Here is an 8,138-nt window from a genome sequence, read left to right on the forward strand (position 1 = left end):
CCCGCTTTGGCTCCTCCTTCTTAACTTGTGGGTAGTCTTTCTTCAAATGGTTGGCACTCCCACAAACAAAGCATGCCCTAACCCGGCACTCACCCTGATGTCTTCGCCTACACCGAGGACACACTGGAAAGCTCCTCCAGTTGTCACCACTGCCCTGACGGCCACCAACAGAACCTCGCACTCTCCTATCAGAACTAGGAGGAGTGAATGAATCTGGAACCCTTCTTTTCTGTTCACTGGGGCCACTGCCCCGACTAGACCCAACGAAAGGAGGCACCGTCCTCCTGGCATCGCGCCTAACAGCGCTGTCCTTCCATATCTGATCCTCAGCCCTCTCAGCAGTAAGGGCCTTATCCACTGCTTGTGCATATGTAGTAGTCTCTGGAACCAATGTAATATTCACATCACGAGCGATCATCACATTCAATCCCCGTATAAATCTGTCTCTCCTGGCCGCATCTGTCGGCACTAGGTCTGGCGCAAACTTTGCCAGTCTGTCAAACCTCAAGGCATACTCTGTAAGTGATAACCTGTTCTAAGTGAGGTTGATAAACTCATCAACCTTTCCAGTTCGGACTGCTATACTGTAGTATTTCTCATTGAAGACACTCTTGAATTCTTCCAATGTCATGACTGCCACATTCCTCCGCTGTCTCACCACATCCCACCAGATGCGGGCATCGTCCCTGAACATATAACTAGCACAAGCTATCCTTTCACCTCCTTTGACTCCCATAAAGTCCAAGATCAAAGAAATCATGTTCATCCACTGCTCTGCTCGCAGTGGGTCCGACCCACCCTCAAATTTAGGAGGTTGTTGCTTCCTGAACCTTTCGTACAAGGGTTCCCACCTGTTCTCAGTCACAGGCTGAACCGGCACTGGCAGCACATTCTGTTGTATCGGCAACCCTGCAACCTGGGGAGAGGCATGTTGCCTCATTTGACGGAGTTCTTCCTCTGTTCTCTGCAGTCTAGCCTCCATTTCAGCCAATATCTGCTGCCAGTTCTATGGGGCAGGTGGAGGGTCCTGACCCTGATTGTCATCCTCGGCCCGATTGCCGCGGAGTCTGGACGATTGCCGAGGCATTACAACTATATTCCTGCAATCAGTGACACTGCTCATTAGGCATCATAACAAAATCCAATTCCACCTCCCATTCTCACCAATCAACCAAAATCCACAATCCAAATATAATACAAACAGCATATAACACATAACGGGCCTTGCCCTGGCATCATGCATATGTTATTTCACTTAAAATGCTCTTTATAAACTAAGCAGGCAAATAGGTCAGCCAAGCACATATTCAAGCATAATAATCAACCATACCAATCAACCCTGAGTCGAGCTTTTCAATGGCAGCGTGCGTACATGTTCGGTCAATCTCCAAAACCAATAAACCTTGGCTCGCTCTGATACCAAGTTGTGATGCCCCACATCACTATGGCTGCTTTCTGGAAAGACGACTAGCCCTACAAACTAAGACAAGTCTTTCCAGCGTGCTTTGTCCTCACTCGCACACTTCTTGGGAAAACGTCCCAGGAGGTCACCCATCCCTAGATTACTCCAGGCCAAGCACGCTTAACCATGGAGTTCTCAAGTGATGGGCTACCGAAAAGAAGATGCACCTTCCTGATATAGGTAGTACCCATCAATCCATTTAAGCCCTCTTCAACTGTGTAGTCCCATACCTACACAGTCTTAGAATCATTACACTTGACCTTCCCCAGGCGGTGTGGGATTGCACAGCTTACCCGGTCTTTCCCCTTACGGATCACGGGATTCTGACTGTCACACTGATGCTACTTTATGGCAAGCTCAAGTTCATGTGGAAGCGCTAAAAAGACCAGGCTCGAATTTCACTTGGTCTAACAACCAAGATGGCGCTAGTAGAATCTATTATAGAATAGATCATGCGTTTGCCAATGAGGAATGGCATGATATTTTTTCTAACACTACAGCCCATTTTGCTTGGGAATCTATTTCTGACCATTGCTCATGTGTGGTTGCTGCTACTGTCTCAGAGAAGATTGGGTTTAAGCCCTTTCGTTATTATAATTTTTGGGCTGAACACCCGGAATTCAAGGAGCTAGTTACTGCCAGTTGGGAGAAGCCTTTGGCTGTTAGGGGTTTGAAAGGTATATACTATAAACTCATGAGGTTAAAACATAGCCTTAAGAAGTTTAATAAGGCTACTATTGGCGATGTGGGGACAGCTTACTTTGAAGCTATAACCACTTTCATTGATTCTAGACAGCAGGCCCAAGCTCATCCGAGAGATTTAGCTTACCAGAATATGGAAAAGACTGCTGCTGAGATTTTAAGAAGTAGGGAGAAGATGTACTTCAGTTTTCTGAGACAACGAAGTAAAGTTAAGTGGCTCCAACAAGGGGATGAGAATACTTCATATTTTCACGCTTATTTGAAGAAAAGGAAAGTGGAGAATAGGATAGCAACTTTTGTTACTGACCAAGGTGCTGTTAATGATAATTTTACTGAAGTGGTTGATCATTTCGTAAACCACTTTCGTGGTTATATGGGGAGCAGAAACACAAACACTATGAGGCTGAATGTTGAGTGTTTGGAGAAGGGTGCTAGGCTCAGCCTGGAGCAGCAACTTGCTTTACTGAAACCTTTCTCGAATAAGGAAATCAAGAAAGTTCTGTTCAGCATACCAGATGTGAAATCCTCAGGGCCTGATGGGTATGGATCGGGTTTTTTCAAAACAATGTGGCTGCTTTTGGAGATGAAATTTGCAGAGCAATTTTGGATTTCTTCAATACAGGGAGAATGCCTTCTGAGTTTCATGCTACAATGATATCTTTAATTCCTAAGAAGGATAACCCCTCGAGAGCTGTTGATTACCGTCCTATTGCGTGTTGTTCCACAATATACAATTACATTTCTAAATTGATGTGTTTGAGGCTTGCGGGAGTGCTTCCTTCCTTGGTCAACCAAAACCAAGGAGCTTTCATTAAGGGTAGATCCATAGCTCACAATGTGATGATATTGCAAGATCTTTTGAAGAATTATAAGAGAAAGACAGTTTCTCCTAGATGCACCGTCAAAATAGATATAAGCAAGGCATATGATACTGTTAACTGGGATTTTCTTGAGGCTTTGCTCAATGCCTTCAACTTTCCTGAAAAATTTGTTCAAAGGGTGATGATATGTCTTCCGTCAACAACCTATTCTATTACTATGAATGGGAGGGTGCAAGGCAGATTCAAAGGTGAGAAAGGGTTGAGACAAGGTGACCCGTTATCTCCTTTGCTCTTTGTCCTAATCATGGAATACCTGACTAGAAGACTTCAGCTAGCTGCTACTCACTCTTTATTCAGGTATCATCCTATGTGTAAGGGATTAAATCTCATTAACCTCTGCTTTGCAGATGATTTAATCCTTTTCAGCAAAGGTTCAAGGCAGTCAATGTTAGTCATTAAAGAGGTGCTGGATGAGTTCAGCAAAACAACAGGGTTACATATCAGTGAGGACAAATCGCAGGTCTTCTTTGGCGGTGTTAATTCTAATGAGAAGAGTGCTATCCTCAATGATCTTCATCTCACAGAAGGAGTGTTCCCTCTCAAATATCTGGGGGTGCCTCTTAGGCCTACTAAATGGAAAGCTGAAGACTGTGGCATTATTATCAAGAAAATAAATCAGAGGCTGCATTCTTGGGCTAGTAGGCATTTATCTTTTGCTGGAAGAATTCAGTTGACTCACTCTGTGTTGTTTGGTCTTCGTAACTACTGGATGAGTATCTTTGTGCTGCCTCACAATGTGACTAAGGAGGTTGAGAAAATTTGCAGAGGTTTTTTATGGGGTGTTAATGGTAATAGGAGTAAAATTCATGTTTCCTCTTGGGATAAGGTTTGTCTCCCGAAGTCTTATGGGGGTCTTGGGTTCAAAAATGGGATTAAATGGAACCATGCTATCCTTGCTAAATTTGTCTGGGCTATCACAGGAAAGAGTGACCTGCTTTGGGTCAAATGGATCAATTCCATTTATCTTAAAGGTGCCCCTTTCTTGTCTTATGATCTTAAACCAGACATGAGCTGGTACTGGCGTAAGCTCTGTCATTTGAGACAACGATTTACAATATCAGATATTGAAGCTGCTGGTTGTTCGGGTAAATTCAATTCTTCAGCTCTTTATAACAGTTCTTTAACTCAAACTCAGATCTGCCACTATTATAAAGCTGACTGGAATTATTTGATTATGCCTAAGCACCGTTTTATGTTGTGGCAAGTGGTGAATTCCCAGCTCCTAACCAGAGATAACATGGTCAAGTTTCATCTTGACTTGGGTTCCTTGGACTGCCTTGTGTGTGGTGACAGTTATGAAACTCATGAGCACCTGTTCTTCAGATGTAGCTTGTCTTGTAGAGTAGTTGATCAGATCTTTGATTGGTTAGGCATGAATGCTTGGCCTAAGGATTACAATGGTTGGACTAGTTGGCTGAATCTGAAAATGGCCAGAATGGTGCACTGTATAAATGTTGCTATTCTTGCAGCAATCAACTATTGTATCTGGATTAATAGGAATAGGTGTATTTTTGAAGGCTGTTCCAATTCGGTCTCTCATATTGTGAATGATGTTAAAAATATAGTGAGGTGCTGATTACATTTAGTAAAAAACTGAAACTTGAATAGGCTTGGGAGAAATTACTTGATGAGATTACTTATGTAATTAGTTTGTACTGTTTGGTGGCGCTTCCTTTTTAGGAGCTTTTGGAGAGTTGGAGGGTGTATGTTCTGTTGATTAATGAAGTTCTCATTCTTCTTGATAAAAAAAAAACGCACAATAGTTGAGGACTTAATCAATTCTATTTATTCCATTAAAATTATCAATTTTTTTGCTAAATTAATAAATTAGGTTTTACCCCTCTAAATATACCTCTTTTACATTAAACTACGTGAATTAATCTATTATGATAACTATTATTATTTAAAGAGACATGTGAAATACATTATATATTACACTTTATTTTTGCATTCTATTAAATCAATGAATAACATAGGTATTTAACTAATTATTCAAAAAAATATTAAAATATAATAAATTGAATAATATCTAAGTGTTATACCCGAATGAACGAATAGAATATAAAAGAGAGAGCAACACATAATTTACTTAAAACTCATCTTATTTAAAATGATGTATAATGTTTGAAAAATATTCAGACTGAGAGAATGTTTTTATGTATAAAGTTGATAGAGAGAATCATATGTGATTCTGTTTGCAGTGAAGGTGTATATTAATATGTTTGTTAAAGCCTTTTGTTGATAATTGGGAACTTTTATATGAGTTTGGAATGAACAATCTAAAGAGGGTCTGGGCTGTCCGCCGTTGGATGCTGGGTCAACTAAGCTTTAAGGCTATGTTTGGTATTGTAGAAAAAGGGCGAGGAAAGAAACATGGAGAAAATTAAAGAAAAATATTTATTTATTAAGACAGAAAATATGATGGCAGAATAACGGGAGTACATGACATAAAACTTATTTAATTGGAGGAATTTTCTTATTTCCTCTCTATCATATATTTTTTCCAATCAAATTATTCTTACAACAAAAAAAATTATATATTTATTAATTTATATTAAAATAGCATATAATGTTGTTAAATAGTAATTACAATGTGAATAAGTATGATTTTGCCTTCCTAAATTATTATCACTATCAAATGTTCTTAAAAAAATATTCTGAACTATGAAAACTATTACAATTGGGTCTTTGGTGAGCTATAATTATACAATGCAACAATCATTCAAAAAACACAATTTTATAGTAATAATACTTTAGAGGGTATGAAAATTATTAAATGCTGATTCCTCAGTGAGCTACTTTTTTAGGACAATAAATTTATTTTTGATAATGTTAATAGGTCAAAGATAAATTAGGTGAAAAAATTCAGAAGACATAATTTAGCATTAGTAATAATTTGGGTTAACATTCTATTTACTCTTTTAATTTATTGAGATTTACAAGAGAAAATAGCTTTTTTTTTCATTCAACTAAAAATATTATCTTATATGGAGGGGATATATCCTTCTTTAGAAATTAGCCTAACTACTTACTCAATTTCCAAGGGAATCCTCTTTTTCCTTTTTAATTTGTTTTTTATATTAGTTTCATAATTTTATCCCACAACGATTTTTTTATATTGTGAATATCGGCAAGTTATTAGAGATTGTTGTTATATATTTACTTACCAAATACTTATTTATATCTTAGATACAAACAACGTGTATTATGCACGTTTACTTAATTTTATTTATATAATTTATTAATTATTTTTATTAAATTTATTTGAATGTCATATAAATTTCAAATAAATATCATATTTTAATTAAATAATTTATTTATTTTTATTTAACTTTATGTTTGTTCTAGTTTTTAAATTTGGGAGGGATAAGAAGAGATCATATATTATATGTTTACTGTAATATTAAATATTATGCGTGGAATTTAAATTTAAGTTTCTTGCTACTTTAAAAAAAAAAAAAAACAATTTGTTGCTAATGCACAGTAGATTATATTATATATTTAATATGATATTATTCTAATAAGTGCGTTTAAGTTTAATTCAATTATATTTAAGTTATAAAACATATGATCTTATTATTTTTAAATAATTATCATTATAAAATATCTCAAAAATATCATATTTTAATTTGTTTAATTATTTATTATTTTAAAATTATTATTATTGTATAATATCTCAAAAATATCGTATTTTAATTATTTATTTTATTTTATTTAAGTTTAAGTATTTACAAACTACCGTTAAATATAAGAATATTCTATTAAATATAAGAGTATTCTGTTAAAGCTAACCTTAAAATAATAAAAAACCGTTATAACAAAATTTTTTTGATATATATATATATATATAGATTCCTTATATATTAGTTTAAAAGTGTTATCCAAAAAACAAGCACGGATGACATGGCAAGTGATTTCTGGACACGTGGCTGACACCTGGCGGAATCTTGCTAGAGTATCGACCAGTAGCATATTGCGAGCATAGGTGATTGAGGTTTACCTGCGACCAGTATGGTCGCACATTCCGCGTGTCTCACGATAATTTTATAAAGATCTTAGTCAATCCCAAGATTGACTCCCATGATTTCCTGAGTATCTGATTATTTAGGAAAGAATATCTGTAACAAACTAATGTAATCCCCCTTGAGCCTATAAATAGAGAAACTCATTGAACCCTAGTTCAATGAGCCTATAAAGGAAGGGACTTTTGGCTTGCTAATTATCTGAGATTAGAGTTATTCTATTTGATATATTGTTTTGTTCATCAGAGGTTTGTGAAACTCATTGAACCCTAGTTCTTTGATCACTCCTTTGAATCCTATATCAATAACAGTTCAAGTGGACGTAGGTTGTTACTAGATTCTGGGGCCGAACCACTATAAACTCTTGTGTTCTTTATTGTTTTTGTCATCACATTCATTTCAACGCATTTGTCCACATCAAGCATATTTGACTTCGTGTCAGTTGGCCAAAATCAGGGTCAAAATTATGGTGCTTTCATTGAGAGCTTGATACTGTATCGTTGAAATATCAATGGCGAAAACTACCTAGAAAACTGGACAGGCGGCTGGCGCTGCACCATCTCACCCGCCTCCTCCTCCTCCAAACGTGACTGAGGATGAGCCACATTTGGAGTTCGATGAGGAAGAAATGGATTCTGAGACGCTGAGAAATACCCTGGGGTATTGCAGGATGAACTGGCCAGTCTGAGGGCCAGCCAGGAAAGTGCTCCCGAAATTATGGCGTGGCAGCAATAGGAGATTGAACGACAGCGCCTGGAACTGAGTGAAAGACAGGCGGAGATGGACCGTTGCCAGAGGGAGGCCATGGCAGCCCTCGAAGCAGCCCTACAACTGGCTAGGAACCAGGCTGCACCTGCCTCGCAGCCTGATCAACCTACGAATGGATCGCCCCAGAGGGGTCCTAATCCTAGCCTGCCTATCCAGCTCGCGAGCCCTCAAAGGCCCGAGCAGCCACCGGTGCCTCAGGACGATGTCCCGCTGAGGGACCTTGAGGCGCAACCATTATCCCAAGCTGGTCGCGGTAATCCCCCGCAACAAAGGCAGAATAGGGTCGGGCGGCCTCCTCGTAGT

This window comes from Humulus lupulus, chromosome 4 (assembly GCF_963169125.1).
Source record: "Humulus lupulus chromosome 4, drHumLupu1.1, whole genome shotgun sequence".
NCBI lineage: Eukaryota > Viridiplantae > Streptophyta > Magnoliopsida > Rosales > Cannabaceae > Humulus > Humulus lupulus.